Genomic DNA, 18451 nt, shown 5'->3' with positions numbered 1-18451 from the left:
GGGTGTAGGATAATGTTAATGTGCGGGGATCGCTGGGCGGCGCAGACCCGGTGGGCCGAAGGGCCTGTTTCTGCACTGTATCTCTAAAATCTAAAAAAAAATCTAAAAAATCTAAACAACGACCTGTTCCTTTTATCATTGTCACTTTTTTTTGCGTATCTTTTATTCATTCGTTCGATATCTCTCTACATCATCGTCTCTATCTCTCGTTTCCCTTTCCTGTGACTTTCAGTCTGAAGAAGGGTCTCCACCCAAAATGTCGCCCATTCCTTTTCTCCAGAGATGCTACCTGAGTTTCTCCACCATTTTGTGTCTGTCCTTTGGTTTAAACTAGCATCTGCAGTTCCTTCCTACACATTTTGTCTGCAGATTCCTGTTGTATCCGGTTCTGTGTCCAATTTGCCAGGCTCTCCTAACCGAGAATCAAAATGAAAAGTAAATCACAAAAAAAAGTTGCAGATGCTCGATATCTGAAAGAGAAACTGAAAATGTTGGAAACACTCAGCAGGTGGGCAAGGTAGAGTTTAGCTTATTGTCACGTGTACCGAGGTACAGTGTAAAGCTTTTGTTGCGTGCTAAGAGAAAAGAGGTCCTTCTACAGTTGTACCGGGCCCTGGTGAGACCGCACCTGGAGTACTGTGTGCAGTTTTGGTCTCCAAATTTGAGGAAGGATATTCTTGCAGCGTAGGTTCACTAGGTTAATTCCTGGAATGGCGGGACTGAAAGGCTGGAGCAATTAGGCTTGTATACACTGGAATTTAGAAGGATGAGGGGGGATCTTATTGAAACATATAAGATAATTAGGGGATTGGACACATTAGAGGCAGGAAACATGTTCCCAATGTTGGGGGAGTCCAGAACAAGGGGCCACAGTTTAAGAATAAGGGGTAGGCCATTTAGAACGGAGATGAGGAAGAACTTTTTCAGTCAGAGAGTGGTGAAGGTGTGGAATTCTCTGCCTCAGAAGGCAGTGGAGGCCAGTTCGTTGGATGCTTTCAAGAGAGAGCTGGATAGAGCTCTTAAGGATAGCAGAGTGAGGGGGTATGGGGAGAAGGCAGGAACGGGGTACTGATTGAGAGTGATCAGCCATGATCGCATTGAATGGCGGTGCTGGCTCGAGGGGCTGAATGGCCTCCTCCTGCACCTATTGTCTATTGTCTATTGTCTATTGTCTAACCAGTCAGCAGAAAGAAAATACATGATTACAATCAAGCAATCCAGGGTTTGTGGAAAGAGGAACAACTAACATTGGAACTCATCATCAGTCCCAGGTTCTTGGTATCTCCTTCATGTCCCAGAAGCACAAAGGTTGCTTTTAATTACGGAGATAATTCGCAGCCCCACTATGATTTATTTCTCCATTCAAGCATTCAGCAGATCTTTGCCACATTTTAGGGTTTAGTTCTTAAAGACGAGGAAGCAAATAGCTGTCACTGATGTGGTGCACTTGTGGATGCAGTGAACATCATGTCACGAGATGTGCCGCAGAAAGCGTTTTATGGGGATGCTTCATGGCATGGTTTGGAACAACTCCATCCAAGACGGCAGGAAATTGCTGAGTTGTGGACGCAGCCCAGACCAACATGCAAACCAACCTCCCTCCCATTACCCCATGGAGTCTCTCTGTCCCTCCCCACCCTAGTCAGCCTACTAGTTTCACTGTTGTCCTACTTAATTACTCTGTTCATACCCCCTCATCATCACCTCTTCCACAGCCAACAATGCACCATTGTGGGCTCCACCCCTCCTTGGTCATCTTCGATTTGTTCTTTTCATGCCTTTCATTCTTTTGTTCTTTGTACCTTTTCATGCATCTAGTTTCCCTCTCTCCTGACTCAATGTGAAGAAGGGTTTTGTCCCAAAACGCCACCTATTCCTTCTCTCCAGAGATGCTGCCTGACTCGTTGAGTTACTCCAGCAGTTTGTGCCTATCTCCCTCCCATTGACTCCATCTACACTTCATGTTGCCTTAGCAAGGCCTCCAGCATAATTAAGAACCAGTCTCACCCCAATCATTCCCTCTTCTCCCCTCTCCCATTAGTCAAGATACAGAAGTTTAAAAATGCATACCTCCAAACTCAAGGACAATTTCTTTCCAGCTGTCATCGGGCAACTGAATCATCCTCTCATTAGCTTAAGAGTGGTCCTGACCTCCCATCTATCTCATTGGAGACTTTCAAAATATCTTTAATCAGACTTTATTGGACTTTATCTCGCACTAAATGTTGTTCCCTTTATCCTGATTCTGTACACTGTGGGCGTTTTGATTGTAATCACGTGTAGTCTTTTCACTGACTGGATACCACACAACAAAAAGCTTTTCACTGTGTCTTAAGTGAAAGAAAATAACTGCAGATGCTGGTACAAATCGAAGGTATTTATTCACAAAATGCTGGAGTAACTCAGCAGGTCAGGCAGCATCTCACGAGAGAAGGAATGGGTGACGTTTCGGGTCGAGACCCTTCTTCAGACTGAGCCTTGTCTTGGTACAATGACAATAATAAAACAAAACTAAACAAAGTCAATGTCTCTTGCTTCCATGGACCTCGTCCTGTCGTGGAGACTGGTCAATGCTGCATTAAGGGAGTGCTGCACTCTCAGTGGTACCACCTTTCATATGAACCCTTCACTCTCAGGTGCATCCAATCATCCCATGGCACTGGTCAGTAAAAAACGAGAGTGTTCTTCTCTGTGTCCAAACCAATATCTTTCTTCATCCCACTTCATCAGTGCTACTGATCCAGTTATTTACTGCGTAGGAAGGTACTGCAGATGCTGGTTAAACCAAAATGCTGGAGTAACTCAGCGGGACAGGCAGCATCTGTGGAGAGAAGGAATGGGTGATGTTTCGGGTCGAGACCCTTCGTTGCTGCTGTGTGGTTACTCGTTATTTGCAGATGGCTCTTGTGTCTCCTCACACCCTCAGTGATCATACTTTCCTGTGAGAACTCTTATTAACTTTGAAATGATCTGAACAAAGCACAAAGTGTTGGAGGAACTCATGGGGTCAGGCAGCATCTGTGGAGGGAAGAAGAAGTCTCAACCCAAAACATCACCCATTCCTTCTCTCCTAAGATGCTGCCTGACCCGCTAAGTTACTCCAGCATTTTGTGTCTACCTTTGATTTAAACCAGCATCTGCAGTTTTTTTTCCTACACATCTGTGGAGGGAATGTACAGGCAACATTGCCTCAAAGGGTTGTGAAGGCAGAGAACTTCACTGCATTGAGATAGTATTAGGCAGTGCACTTAACGGGCTGTGTCCTGCAGGGTGTCTGTGTATGGAAGGAACTGCAGATGCTGGTTTAAACCGAAGATAGACACAAAAAGCTGGAGTAACTCAACGAAACGTCACCCATTCCTTTTCTCCAGAGATGCTGCCTGACCCACTGAGTTACTCCAGCATTTTGTGTCGATGCCATGCAGGATGTAGATGGGATTAGGCCAGGCAGCTGCTTTTGACCAGCATGATTATAATGGGCAGAATGGCCTCCACTGCTCCTCTAATGCAAACTTTTGATGAATCTTTCAAAAGAAAAATTTGTACTTTTGCCTTTGGTTATCAATCTACTGTGACTGGTTTATATTGGAAAATAATTTTGAAATATTATTTTCAGAAGATCTATTATTTTATAAAGTTGCACATCTGTCAACTTGATGCATATCAATTGCCACTGTTAGCACAGGTGACAGATTGCTTCGATCAATAGCTATGGGGCTTCACTACTGTTTATTTTACTGGAGTTTTTCCGAATTTTACTTTGACATTGGGTCAAGATCAAACAAACTTGCATTAAAAATAATCGTTTTTTTTGGCTGCTTCCAAGAAAAGAATTTGCGTCTGAAAAGATTCATCCAAACTTTATTCTTGTCTTGATTTGTTTTGCTAATGAATTATGCCTTGCCTTCTTCTCTTCTTTTCACAATCCCCTGCACAGTGTGAGAGTTCACTATACTGTTTCCCAGGTTAAGTGGGTTGTGATTGGGTTTTCAGGATTTACTCGAATGAGGAGCATTTTCATGATGCTTCTGATGGTGCCCCAGAGATTGGTGCTACAACTGAGATGAGGAAAAACGTTTACATGAGTCCTGAGATGGGGAAAAACATTTTCACACAGAGAGTTGTGAATCTGTGGAATTCTCTGCCACAGAAGGCAGTGGAGGCCAATTCACTGGATGGTTTCAAGAGAGAGTTCGATATGGCTCTTCGGGCTAACGGAATCAAGGGATATGGGGAGAAAGCAGGAATGGGGTACTGATTTAGGATGATCAGCCTTGATCTTATTGAATGGCAGTGCTGGCTCAAAGAGCTGAATGGCCTACTTCTGCACCTATTTTCAATGTTTCTATGTCTGTTACAAGGATGGTTCCCTGGTGGAGCGTCTCTCCGTGGGATGTTTGTGGAGACTCTTTGTGGGAGAGCCTGGGAGCAGAGGCCATAGCCTCAGAATTAAAGGACATTCCTTTAGGAAGGAGAGGAGGAGAAATTTCTTTAGTTAGAGGGTGGTGAATCTGTGGAATTCATTGCCGCAGACAGCTGTGGAAGCCAAGTCAATGGATATTTTTAAGGCAGAGATAGATAGATTCTTGATTAGTATGGGTGTTGGGTTATGGGGAAAAGGCAGGAGATTGGGGTTAAGAGGGAGAGATAGATCAGCCATGATTGAATGGCGGAGAGGACCTGATGGGCCGAATGGCCTAATTCTGCTCCTATCACGAAAATTTGGTGTGCGCACACCGTTTCCTCCTTCATAACTGTGGCTGCACCTGAAACCATTACATTGATGCATTTTGGGACATTCTGATGGATGTGACCTGTGCTATTGCAATGACAATTTTCTTTTGATTCCCAACATGAGGAAGAAACGAGCAAGCACTCATTGTTAAACCAAATTGGGGACATTACAAAAACAGGGTAGGGGTCAATAATACGGCTCCTAAACGTTCTCTGATATTCAATAAGATCATAATTCTTCCCATAGTGTCACATGGCACGGGAAGAGGACCTTCGGCACAACACATTCTGTTCAGTTTCAGTTCAGTTTGGGAAATCGAACACTAAAGGATACTTCCAGTCCAGTTTGGTTAATCTACGACAATCCAATTTGCCTGCATTCGGTGGATATCCATCGTGAACAGGGGGGGTAGCTACAAGGCTGTGGCTACAGTTCCACAGAGGCAGTCAGTCAGCAATGCCCGATATCAATTGCACCATAATGCTCAGCTGACTCATTATGTTCACTGTACCATTTGTTGACTAGATTGGCACATTTGTTGCCAATAAGCCACCAAGCTGTTTTACTGGTTGTCGGAGGCATGGAACATCCACTGGAGATCAGATGAATTGTAAAAACAGTAACGCACGATTGCAAAGAAGAGATGGACAGTGGACAGAAGATAGACACAAAATGCTGGAGTAACTCAGCGGGTCAGGCAGCGTCTCTGGAGAGAAGGAATGGGCGACGTTTCAGGTCGAGACCCTTTTCCAGTCGACAGTCCTGTCAATGTTTCTGTTGATTCTTGGATTCTCGGACTGAACAATGTCAGAGAGTGTCTCTGACAGTGCAAGCATTTACAGGACCAGAGGACATAGGGTCAAGGTGAAGGGGGAAAAGATTTAATAGGAATCTGAGGGGTACATTTTTCACACAAAGGGTGGTGGGTGTATGGAACAAGCTGCCAGAGGAGGTAGTTGAGACTGGGACTATCCCGACATTTGAGAAACAGTTAGACAGGTACATGGATAGGACAGCTATGGGGGGGATGTGGACCAAGCGCAGGCAGGTGGGACTAGTGTAGCTGGGACATGTTGGCCGGTGTGGGCAAGTTGGGCCGAAGGGCTTGTTTCCACACTGTATCACTCTATGACTCTAAGCCTACTCTGCCATTCAATCATGGCTGATCTATCTCTCCCTCCTAACCCCATTCTCCTGCCTTCTCCCCATTACCCCTGACACCCATAATAATCAAGAATCTATCTATCTCTACCAAAAAAAAATCTATTGACTTGGCCTCCACAAACACCTGTGGCAATAAGTTCCACAGATTCACCACCCTCAAGTCTTCCTTAAGAATCTGTGACTATCTGAGCAAGGTTATTAACTATCAGCAAAAATCTGTGGAAAGCATCGTGAGAAAGCAGTTTAAGTGATGTATGGTATTTGTGATTTATAACCATGTGTTGGAAGTACATGAAATAGACACAACAGGCATCTTAATAAAGCTATTTATTGAAAGATCTTAATTGGCTGAACGAAAGACAAAGTACTGGAGAAACTCAGCGGGTCAGGCAGTATCTGTGAAGGTAGTGGACAGATGACAAAAGACAATAGATGCAGGAGTAGGCCATTCGGCCCTTCGAGCCAGCACCACCATTCAATGTGATCATGGCTGATCGTTCTCAATCAGTACCCCGTTCCTGCCTTCTTCCCATACCCCCTGACTCCCCTATCCTTAAGAGCTCTATCTAGCTCTCTCTTGAATGCATTCAGAGAATTGGCCTCCACTGCCTTCTGAGGCAATGAATTCCACAGATTTACAACTCTCTGACTGAAAAAGAACCAATGAGGTTTTTCCTCATCTCCGTTCTAAATGGCCCACCCCTTACTCTTAAACTGTGGCCCCTGGTTCTGGACTCCCCCAACATTGGGAACATGTTTCCTGCCTCTAACGTGTCCAACCCCTTAATAATCTTATGTTTCGATAAGATCCCCTCTCATCCTTCTAAATTCCAGTATACAAGCCTAGTCGCTCCAGTCTTTCAACATATGACAGTCCCGCCATTCCGGGAATTAACCTAGTAAACCTAAGCTGCACGCCCTCAATAGCAAGAATATCCTTCCTCAAATTTGGAGACCTAAACTGCACACAGTACTCCAGGTGTGGTCTCATTAGGGCCCTGTACAGCTGCAGAAGGACGACTTTGCTCCTATACTCAACTCCTCTTGTTATGAAGGCCAACATTCCATTGGCTTTCTTCACTGCCTGCTGTACCTGCATGCTTCCTTTCAGTGACTGATGCACTAGGACACCCAGATCTTGTTGTACGTCCCCTTTTCCTAACTTGACACCATTCAGATAATAATCTGCCTTCTTATTCTTACCACCAAAGTGGATAATTTAACACTTATCCACATTAAACTGCATCTGCCATGCATCCGCCCACTCACACAACCTGTCCAAGTCACCCAGGTTGGCAGGTTGGCTCATAGCATCTTCCTCACAGTTCACACTACCACCCAGCTTTGTATCATCTGCAAATTTGCTAATGGTACTTTTGATCCCTTCATCCAAGTCATTAATGTATATTGTAAATAGCTGCGGTCCCAGCACCGAGCCTTGCGGTACCCCACTAGTCACTGCCTGCCATTCTGAAAGGGACCCATTTATCCCCACTCTTTGCTTTCTGTCTGTCAACCAATTTTCTATCCATGTCAGTACCCTACCCCCAATACCATGTACTCTAATTTTGCCCACTAATCTCCTATGTGGGACCTTGTCGAAGGCTTTCTGAAAGTCGAGGTACACCACATCCACCGGCTCTCCCCTGTCAATTTTCCTAGTTACATCCTCAAAAAAATCCAGAAGATTAGTCAAGCATGATTTCCCCTTCATAAATCCATGCTGACTCGGAACGATCCTGTTACTGCTATCCAAATGCTCCGCAATTTCGTCTTTTATAATTGACTCCAGCATCTTCCCCACCACTGATGTCAGACTAACTGGTGTATAATTTCCCGTTTTCTCTCTCCCTCCTTTCTTAAAAAGTGGGATAACATTAGCTACCCTCCAATCCATAGGAACTCATCCTGAATCTATAGAACATTGAAAAATGATCTCCAATGCATCCACAATTTCTAGAGCCACCTCCTTAAGTACCCTGGGTGGCAGACCATCAGGCCCTGGGGATTTATCAGCCTTCAGTCCCATCAGTCTACCCAACACCATTTCCTGCCTAATGTGGATTTCCTTCAGTTCCTCTGTCACCCTAGGATCTCTGGCCACTGGAACATCTGGGAGATTGTTTGTATCTTCCTTAGTGAAGACAGATCCAAAGTGCCGGTTCAACTCATCTGCCATTTCCTTGTTCCCCAAAATAAATTCCCCTGCTTCTGTCTTCAAGGGACCCACATTTGCCTTGACTATTTTCTTCCTCTTCACAATACCTAAAAATGATATTTCAGGTCTCCATAGATGCTGCTTGATCAGCTGAGTTCTTCCAGCACCTGATTTGAAAAGGATATACAATTATGAGAGGCATAGATAGGGTAGACAGTCAAAATGTTTTTCTCAGGGTGGAAATGTCAAAGACTGGAGAGAGAGCATGGGTATGAGGTGAGAGGGGCAAAGTTTAAAAAGATTTTTGGGGCAAGTGTTTTTTTTTACACAGACAGCAATAGGCACCAGGAACATGCTGCCAGGGGTGATGGTGGATGCAGATATGATGGGGGCATTTAAGAGGGATATTGATCATGTGCAGGCAGAGGAGATTAGTTTGACTTGGTATCAGGGTTGGCATGGTCTTCGTGGGCTAAAGCGCTGGAGGCAGGAAACATGTTCCCGATGTTGGGGGGGTCCAGAACCAGGGGCCACAGTTTAAGAATAAGGGGTAGGCCATTTAGAACAGAGATGAGGCACTCAGAGAGTTGTAAATCTGTGGAATTCTCTGCCTCATAAGGCAGTGGCCAATTCTCTGGATGCTTTCAAGAGAGAGCTCTTAATGATAGCAGAGTCAGGGGGTATGATGAGAGGGCAGGAACGGGGTACTGATCGTGAATGATCAGTCATGATCACATTAATGGCGGTGCTGGCTCGAAGGGCCGAATGGCCTACTCCTGCACCTATTGTCTATTGCCTGTTCTCTATTGTCTCAATTCTACGATTGCAGCTTCTTCATACAAGTGACTAATATTGAGTCCTCTACCTAAATATATGTACCAGCATGTGCAGTTATTTTCACGGTAGCGCAGCGGTAGAGTTGCTGCTTTACAGCGAATGCAGCGCCGGAGACACAGGTTCGATCCTGACTACGGGTGCTGCACTGTAAGGAGTTTGTACGTTCTCCCCGTGACCTGCGTGGGTTTTCTCCGAGATCTTCGGTTTCCTCCCACACTCCAAAGACGTACAGGTATGTAGGTTAATTGGCTGGGTAAATGTAAAAATTGTCCCTAGTGGGTGTAGGATAGTGTTAATGTACGGGGATCGCTGGGCGGCACAGACTTGGAGGGCCGAAAAGGCCTGTTTCCGGCTGTATATATATGATATGATATGATGATATGACTGATATCTTTTCACTTACAATTCACATCAACTTTCTTCCCTCATGGCAGCATTTCCTCTTGTCTGTTTACTAGTTGCTTTGATTTGGCAGAGTGTTATCACTGACTTTCTCGTTAATTGCCTTCCATAAAACAATAATCTGTATAACTGTGTGGAGAAAGCTGAGTGGTTTTCCAAGCAATCATTTTGCTTTATCGTTATATTTTCTTCAAGATCCTATTGAGCTCATTGATGTTTAATACACAAATTGTGTATTGCTCAAGAGCGATGCCACTCTCTAAGTTAAATTTGACAACTGTTTGCAAGACTTTGCTTGAAAAAGGCATTCATTATCTACAATCTGTGGAATTCTCTGCCTCAGAAGGCAGTGGAGGCCAATTCTCTGAATGCATTCAAGAGAGAGCTAGATAGAGCACTTAAGGATAGCGGAGTCAGGGGGTATGGGGAGAAGGCAGGAACGGGGTACTGATTGAGAATGATCAGCCATGATCACATTGAATGGCGGTGCTGGCTCGAAGGGCCGAATGGCCTACTCCTGCACCTATTCACAAAATGCTGGAGTAACTCAGCAGGTCAGGCAGCATCTCAAGAGAGAAGGAATGGGCGACGTTTCGGGTCGAGACCCTTCTTCAGTCTGAAGAAGGGTCTCGACCCGAAACGTCGCCCATTCCTTCTCTCCTGAGATGCTGCCTGACCTGCTGAGTTACTCCAGCATTTGGTGATTAAATACCTTCGATTTGTACCAGCATGTGCAGTTATTTTCTTATACTCCTGCACCTATTGTCTATTGTCTATTCTATCACAAACCTTCAGTCAATTTCCAAAGAAAGTGGAGCACAACATCAGTGCTGTGGACTTGTGATTAAGTTAGGATTATATATTTTTTTCATTTTGGCTCTGCTAAATCCCAGAGGGGATGGACGATGGCACGAGTTAGCCTGTGTAGGAGGAAGGGGGGTGGTGGGGGGGGGGGGGTTTGGTGCCTTGGTTGATCGTAGGGGTCTGTCTGCTGGTAACAGGACCAGACAGAACCTGTGAATAGAGCAAGGTAGCAAGGAGTAAACTCCGCACGCGGGCCATGGCAATAGCTTGCACGCGGGCCATGGCAATAACTGGCTCCACAGACAGTGAGCCTGCTCTTGGCAGCCAAAGGCTGATTCTCCCAGGCGAGTAACAAAGAAGCTTACGTCGTAATATCCTGATAGAAAGTGCTGCGTGAGGCTTTGCTCCACCGTGGATTAAGCTGTGGGTGGGAGGTCACTGCATCAAACGCTTCTGATCATTCACCACCATCGCGTGTCCTGGTCGACAGTTTGGCAGCCGGCCCCTCAGTGCAGTGGGCAGATTTGGTGCTCGTCTCATGATCGGAAACACAGGATCTATCTCCATATAACAGTCGCACTTCAAGATCGCGTCACTGGCTGCCAAGCACTTTGAGATGTGCACAGGCTGTGAAAGATGCTACAGAAAAGCCAAGTCTTTCCTTCTTCACAAGAACTGCTTTGCTGCTGAGATGCAATGAGGTTGGGAGCCTTGAGGTGGTCACTGGAGGAGAACATTGAATCAAAACTGTAAAGGGACTTGGCAGCAATAAATGGGCTTGCTTTGAAACGTGGAGGGATTTGCAAGAAGACCAGGGATGAGATAAGCCACCTCTCGTTGAGGCCAACTTGGGAAACCATGATTCCAAGCAAGATCTTAGTCTACCGTGCCCCGAATGGTTCCGCTCGCAGCGAGGCTGTGGGGAGCACCAGGCGTCGTAAGAAGTCCCTGGGAGACCTCTTCCAGAATGGGTATCGCATCCGAGCCAGCCACGGTCATCACACCGACAAGGAAGAACCAGAGAGCTCTCTGGCTTCTTGCTACCAGGTTGTGTTCTACTGGGGTAAGCTCACTTCAGTCTGGAGTACCTGGCCCGTCCCTCTCCCCTTCCCTCCCTCAAACACCCACCCACCCCGAAATCAGACCCAGCCTGAAATCAGACCCACCCTGAAATCAGACCCACCCTGAAATCAGACCCAGCCTGAAATCAGGTGCACACCCTGAAATCAGACCCAATCTGAAATCAGACCCACTCTGAAATCAGTCCCACTCTGAAATCAGACCCACCCTGAAATCAGACCCAGCCTGAAATCAGACCCACCCTAAAATTAGACCCACCCTGAAATCAGACCCAGCCTGAAATCAGATGCACAGCCTGAAATCAGACCCAATCTGAAATCAGACCCAATCTGAAATCAGACCCACCCTGAAATTAGACCCTCCTTGAAATCAGAACCCCCCCGGAAATCAGACCCACCCTGAGCCGTACAGTTGTGTTCATTTGGTTGTCATTAATCGTATTCTCTCTTTTGTTTTTTTACTTAATTTCTAAAGTCTGAGGAAGGGTTCCGACCCGAAATGTCACCTGTTCTTTTTCCCCAGAGATGCTGCCTGACCCGCTGAGTTACTCCAGCACTTTGTGTCTATCTTCTAAAGATCTGGCTCCAGCTCTTCAGAAGCTGACACAATTTCACCAGAGCCGCCTCATGATTCACCCCAAAGTGACCAGATTTGTCCAGTGCCTCATTTGTGCAATTACATCCAGGACTTGCCTCATATGTCAGTAATGATATAGGACGATAGTGAAGCATTTGTTTGATAAAGGGTTAAAACTGCAGCCAACTCTGTGTGGCCAAAGTTTGTGTCTGGATGTGAGCAGTCTCAGGTTTCTGACATTAAAATATTACTGGAATTATGGCGTCTCTCTTCTCTCCCATTCTCTTTGATCGAGCTTCTGTGAATGACCCCGAGACTCTGAATACTCTGCTCGGTATTTGATTCCTGTATTCATATATCTGTAAAAATTCAAAACATTGAATATTGGGGCAACAAATAATTTTGTAGTTTGCAACTTGTCTTTTTTCCAAGAGACTTGGTGTTCGACTGGTTAATGCCCTCTGTATTGCCCACATGCTGCCCCCTGTTTATAGCAGTTATTTGTTCGACATTTCTCTCTGTCGTCAAACCACTGGATTTAAAAGTCCTTTAAAAAAAAAAAGTTTAATTCCAAAATGTTTCTACTACCACATTTTACCAAATTCTCAACATTAGTTGCCATGATCGCATAGAACATTACAGCACAAGAAAAGGCCCTTTGGCCCACATTGTCAGTGCTAAACATAATGCTATCTCTTATTTGCCTTCTGCTCCCAGCCCATGCATATGCCTATCCAAAACTCTCAAATGCCACTATCAAATGCCTTGGCAAGTGCATTCCAGGCACTCACCACCCGCATGTAAAAAAAGTCACCCTGCACATCTCCTTTCAACTTTGCCCCTCTCACCTTAAAGCAATGCCCTCTAGTATTTGATTTTTCCATCCTTCATCAAAGGTTCTGGCTGTCTACCCGATCCATGTCTTTCATAATCCATAAACTTCTATGGTCCATCCAACCACTCTCTGTAGTTAATGCCCCCTATGCCAGGCACCACTTGGGTAAACCTCTACTACACCCCTTCCAACTCCAAAGACGTACAGGTATGTAGGTTAATTGGCTGGGTAAATGTAAAAATTGTCCCTAATGGGTGTAGGATAGTGTTAATGTACGGGGATCGCTGGGCGGCACGGACTTGGAGAGCCGAAAAGGCCTGTTTCCGGCTGTATATATATGATATGATATGATATGATAAAGCCTCCACGCAATGCTCCAATGTGCTAACATTGAACAAGCTTATCAAAAATCCTGCAATCTGTCGTGCTGCACAGAGGTCTAACCATTGTTGCAACTATTAGTTTTTTAAATTCTCTTGGTCCCTTTCTGTGGTTTTTTTTTGTGGCTCCCCTTTCACATCCTCATGATGTGGAAAGTGAGAGATCACATACACTTTTGTTCTTTTTGATCACATACCTCTCTATTGTTGCAAGCCATCCTTGAGAGGTAATGGTTCCTGTACTCTGCTCGAGTTTAATCAGCAGGCTTGACATTGTCTTATGTGATTATCCTTGGCCACATTGTCCGCCCTTCCTGTCTTCGGAACAAAACAATGAATTACCTGGCCTATTCTTGCAAAACATGAATTAAGGGATTTAGTGTTTTTGTGATCGACCAGCATTCAGCTTCAGAGAGATGGAGATTGAGAGGTTTTCCCTACCTGTTTAGTTTTCACCTCTGTTTTCTGAAAGCAATTAGGGCAGAATTGATTATATTACTGATGTCTGTGGGCACCGTGCTGTGGAGGTATTTAACCCTTTCAAGAACTGTGGAAGCAGCGGATAAATGTAATTGGCCTTCTCAACCTGCCCTGTCTTAACACAATCAACAAAAACTCTTAGAATTGTCCCTTGAGGAACCTTCTGAAATGAACTCGCTTCTCTCTCATTTATTTAGTTAGCAGCCTTTCTAATTAGATACAGGGTTCAGTTACTGTAAGTTGCAACTCGTGAGCCTCCAATTGCATCCAACTCCTCATTAACGTGTGCTCCTTCAAATTCCTCTCCTTTCACTTTCCCGCAACTGCCTTTAAAGGTGAACTTTTGATGACTCGCGATTAGGATTCTATCAAATGAAGCATGGTTGACAATTGACAATTGACACGGTAGTGTGGGTGTTACATTTTAGAAGCAAGCGATGTGAGCCTAAGAGTTCAATTTCAAAATGGCTGCAAGAAAAACTAATCTGGGACAAATGGGCAAGGTTTATTGAAAGTTACTCGGTAGGTCGAGAAACTATTCTAAAAAAGCAAAACTACAGTAGGGTAGAATAGTCAGAGAGTTACACAACATAAACAGGCCCTTCGGCCCAACATGGCCATAGAAACCCCATGCTAGTCCCACCTGCCCATATCCTTCTCAATTTTTCTTATCCACATACCCATCCAAATATCTTTGGATAGTCATATCCAAATGTATTCACAGTATCAAAAGATTGCAAAGGTATTGGAATTCCAAAGTACCCAAGTCTTCCAAAGATTTCAATGTTCCACAATATGGAAACCAGACATTGGTATTGATAATTGTATTGGTTTATTATCGTCACGTGTACCAAAATATAGTGAAATTCTTTGTATGCCATCGAGTCAAGTCGTACTGCACAAGAGTACAATGAATCTATACACTGGAACAACAGGTAGAACAGTTACTGCAAATATTGAAGAGGGTCCTGACTCGAAACATCACCTACCCAAGTTCTCCAGAGATGCTGCCTGACCTGCTGAGTTACTCCAGCACTATGTTTCCTTTTGCTGTAAACACTCAGCAGCTCAGCAAACATCTGTGGAGAGAGAAACAGTCAATATTTTAGGTCGATGATCTTTTGGCAAGAACATTTCTCGCATATTCTGTTTTCTTTGAGTCTCAGTTTGTTTTGTTCTAATGTTACACCTGGCATGTTCTCATTTGATGAATCTACTTGATGGAGAATAATTTGTGTATGAGCACTTTCTCGGGGATGAATAGGAAAAAAACCTGCAAATGCTGGTTTAAATCGAAGGTGGACACAAAATGCTGGAGTAACTTAGCAGGTCAGGGTGAAGAAGGGTCTCGACCCGAAACGTCACCCATTCCTTCTCTCCAGAGATGCTGCCCGACCCGCTGAGTTAATCCAGCATTTTGTATCTATCTTCTTGGGGATGAAGGTGGATTTTGCAGTTAACCACAGAAGCTGTGGTCCTTGCAGTTCCTCCATTATTAGTGTGGGACTCTCAAAGTGATGTGATTACATTTGGCAGCTTCTTGCTTGCATCAACGCCAATACAATAGACATCATGTTCAGGTGGAGATGGCTGTGGACACTGGAAACTCATGGCCGCCCGTCTGTACTGAGACAGGTACTGAGAGAGGTACTGAGAGAGGTACTGAGAGAGATACTGAGAGAGGTACTGAGAGAGATACTGAGAGAGGTACTGAGAGAGGTACTGAGAGAGGTACTGAGAGAGGTACTGAGAGAAGAGAAAACTGTTTTCCTTCAGCACTTTCTTTTGCTGTGCACCTGCTTGACCATGTTTTACAATAGACAATAGACAATAGGTGCAGGAGGAGGCCATTCGGCCCTTCGAGCCAGCACCGCCATTCAATGTGATCATGGCTGATCATTCTCAGTACCCCGTTCCTGCCTTCTCCCCATACCCCCTGACTCCGCTATCCTTAAGAGCTCTATCTAGCTCTCTCTTGAATGCATTCAGAGAATTGGCCTCCACTGCCTTCTGAGGCAGAGAATTCCACAGATTCACAATTCTCTGACTGAAAAGTTTTTTCCTCATCTCAGTTCTAAATGGCTTTTGTTTCATTTCATTGTCTACAAATTCCACAATAAGCCAACAATAATCACAACACAGACATATTCAAAGCCACCTTAGCATATGAGGCTGCTTTGGCAAGTAATGTAAAAGTAAACCCCAAGGGGTTCTACAGATATGTCAATAGCAAAAGGATAGTGAGGGATAAAATTGGTCCATTAGAGAGTCAGAGTGGTCAGCTATGTGCTGAGCCGGAAGAAATGGGGGAGATATTAAACAATTTCTTTTCTTCGGTATTTACCGAGGAGAAGGATATTGAATTATGTGAGGTAAGCGAAACAAGTAGAGTAGTGATGGAAATTAGGAGGATTAAAGAAGAGGAGGTACGGACACTTTTGAAGAATATAAAAGTGGATAAGTCTCCAGGTCCTGATAGGATATTCCCTAGGACATTGAGGGAAGTTAGTGCAGAAATAGCAGGGGCTATGACGGAAATATTTCAAACGTCATTAGAAACAGGGATGGTGCCGGAAGATTGGTGCATTGCGCATGTTGTGCCTTTGTTTAAAAAAGGTTCTAAAAGTAAACCTAGCAATTATAGACCTATTAGTTTGACGTCTGTGGTGGGAAAATTAATGGAAAAGATACTTAGGGACAATATATATAATTATTTGGATAATCAAGGCCTGATTAGAAACAGTCAACATGGATTTGTGCCTGGAAGGTCATGTTTGAATAATCTTCTTGAATTTTTTGAAGAGGTTACCAGGGAAATTGATAAGGGCAAGGCTGTGGATGTTGTCTATATGGACTTCAGTAAGGCATTTGACAAGGTTCCACATGGAAGGTTGATTAAGAAGGTTAAATCGTTGGGTATTAATAGTGAGGTTGCAAGATGGATTCAACAATGGCTGAATGGGAGATACCAGAGGGTAATGGTTGACAATTGTATGTCAGGTTGGAGGCCAGTGTCTAGTGGAGTGCCCCAAGGATCTGTGTTGGGTCCACTGTTGTTTGTCATTTACATTAATGATCTGGATGATGGTGTGGCAAATTGGATTAGTAAATATGCAGATGATACTAAGATAGGTGGAGTAGTTGATAGTGAGGTAGATTTTCAAAGTCTACAGAGAGACTTGGGCCTTTTGGAAGGGTGGGCTGAAAGATGGCAGATGGAGTTTAATGCTGATAAGTGTGAGGTGCTGCATTTTGGTAGGACAAATCAAAATAGGACGTACAGGGTAAATGGTAGGGAATTGAGGAATGCAGTGGAACAGAGGGATCTGGGAATAACTGTGCATTGTTCCCTGAAGGTGGAATCTCATGTGGATAGGGTGGTGAAGAAGGCGTTTGGTATGCTTGCCTTTATAAATCAGAGCATCGAGTATAGAAGTTGGGATGTAATGTTGAAATTGTACAGGGCATTGGTGAGGCCGAATCTGGAGTATGGTGTGCAGTTCTGGTCGCCAAATTATAGGAAGGATGTCGACAAAATGGAGAGGGTACAGAGGAGATTTACTAGAATGTTGCCTGGGTTTCAGCACTTAGGCTACAGAGAGAGGTTGAACAGGTTGGGTCTTTATTCTTTGGAGCGTAGAAGGTTGAGGGGGGACTTGATAGAGGTTTTTAAAATTTTGAGAGGGACGGACAGAGTTGACGTGGGTAGGCTTTTCCCTTTGAGAGTGGGGAAGATTCCAACAAGGGGACATAGCTTCAGAATTGAGGGACAAAGGTTTAGGGGTAACATGAGGGGGAACTTCTTTACTCAGAGGGTTGTGGCTGTATGGAATGGGCTTCCGGTGGAAGTGGTGGAGGCTGGCTCGATTTTATTATTTAAGAGTAAATTGGATAGGTATATGGATAGGAGGGGATTGGAGGGTTATGGTCTGAGTGCAGGTAGATGAGACTAGGTCAGGGAGAATGGTCGGCGTGGACTGGTAGGGCCGGACAGGCCTGTTTCCATGCTGTAGTTGTTATATGTTATATGTTATATGTTATATGAGGATTTACCTCTGCCTACTAAGCCACACAATCACACTGTCACCAGCGAATTCCACGAGGAATGGGATTGGTTCAGTGATAATTCTTCATGTGAAATGAGTAAAATTATAGTGAAAACTAGATGGTTAACACTTAAAGCTGGCATGAAGTTTTATTGTTAAAAAATTAATAAACACCAATATTCTCAAGATAGACACAAAAAGCTGGAGTAACTCAGCGGGACAGGCAGCATCTTTGGAAAGAAGAAATGGGTGACGTTTCAGCTCGAGACCCTTCTTCAGACCCGACCCAAAACGTCACCCATTCCTTCCCTCCAGAGATGCTGCCTGACCCGCTGTTACTCCAGATCTTTGTGTCTATCTTCGGATTAAACCAGCACCTGCAGTTCCTTCCCACCAATATTCTCAAGTAGGCCCTGGTTTATGTTTTTGCTGCTCTTTTCCATAAAGGTTCAAAAAAATTCAAACTGTGATTATAGATCACCTTGAACTGTGCATGCGGTTTCCTGACATTTTTGTCTCTGTTTCTTATCCTTTCAGATCTGTAGGAATAAATATGAATGAATGAATGAATGAATGAATGAATGAATGAATGAATGAATAAGTTTATTGGCCAAGTATGTGCATATACAAGGAATGTGCCTTGGTGCTCCGCTCACAAATGTCAACACAAACATACAGTTAACAATTAAGTTAACTAAATTTTCTTTTCTGTATTAATTTTAATTTATATGCTGTAATTGTAAAAAAAATGTGCACAATCCGCAGGCATTGCCACTTTCATTTCACTGCACATCGTGTATGTGTATGTGACAAATAAACTTGACTTGACTAAGAGGAGTTTCACCAGGACTTGATGCAATGGAATTGTAGGAATAATTTGGATGGTGTTTAGTGTTAGGCTGGTGACTATCTGAGTTACCACACAGGGCCATTGTAAATCTTTGAGTCATTTAG

General features: G+C 44.2%; 1 protein-coding gene across 3 annotated transcripts in view; it reads left to right on the top strand.

Moving 5' to 3' along the window:
* LOC144609998 (calcium-activated potassium channel subunit alpha-1) overlaps positions 1-18451 on the top strand; it is a 594620-nt gene that overhangs the window by 341967 nt on the left and 234202 nt on the right. The window lies entirely within an intron of this gene.

The sequence above is a fragment of the Rhinoraja longicauda genome, chromosome 35 (genome assembly GCF_053455715.1).
Source record: "Rhinoraja longicauda isolate Sanriku21f chromosome 35, sRhiLon1.1, whole genome shotgun sequence".
Taxonomy (NCBI): Eukaryota; Metazoa; Chordata; class Chondrichthyes; order Rajiformes; family Arhynchobatidae; genus Rhinoraja; species Rhinoraja longicauda.
Note: the sequence above shows the minus strand (reverse complement) of the source record. Positions and strands in the feature narration are given on the sequence as shown.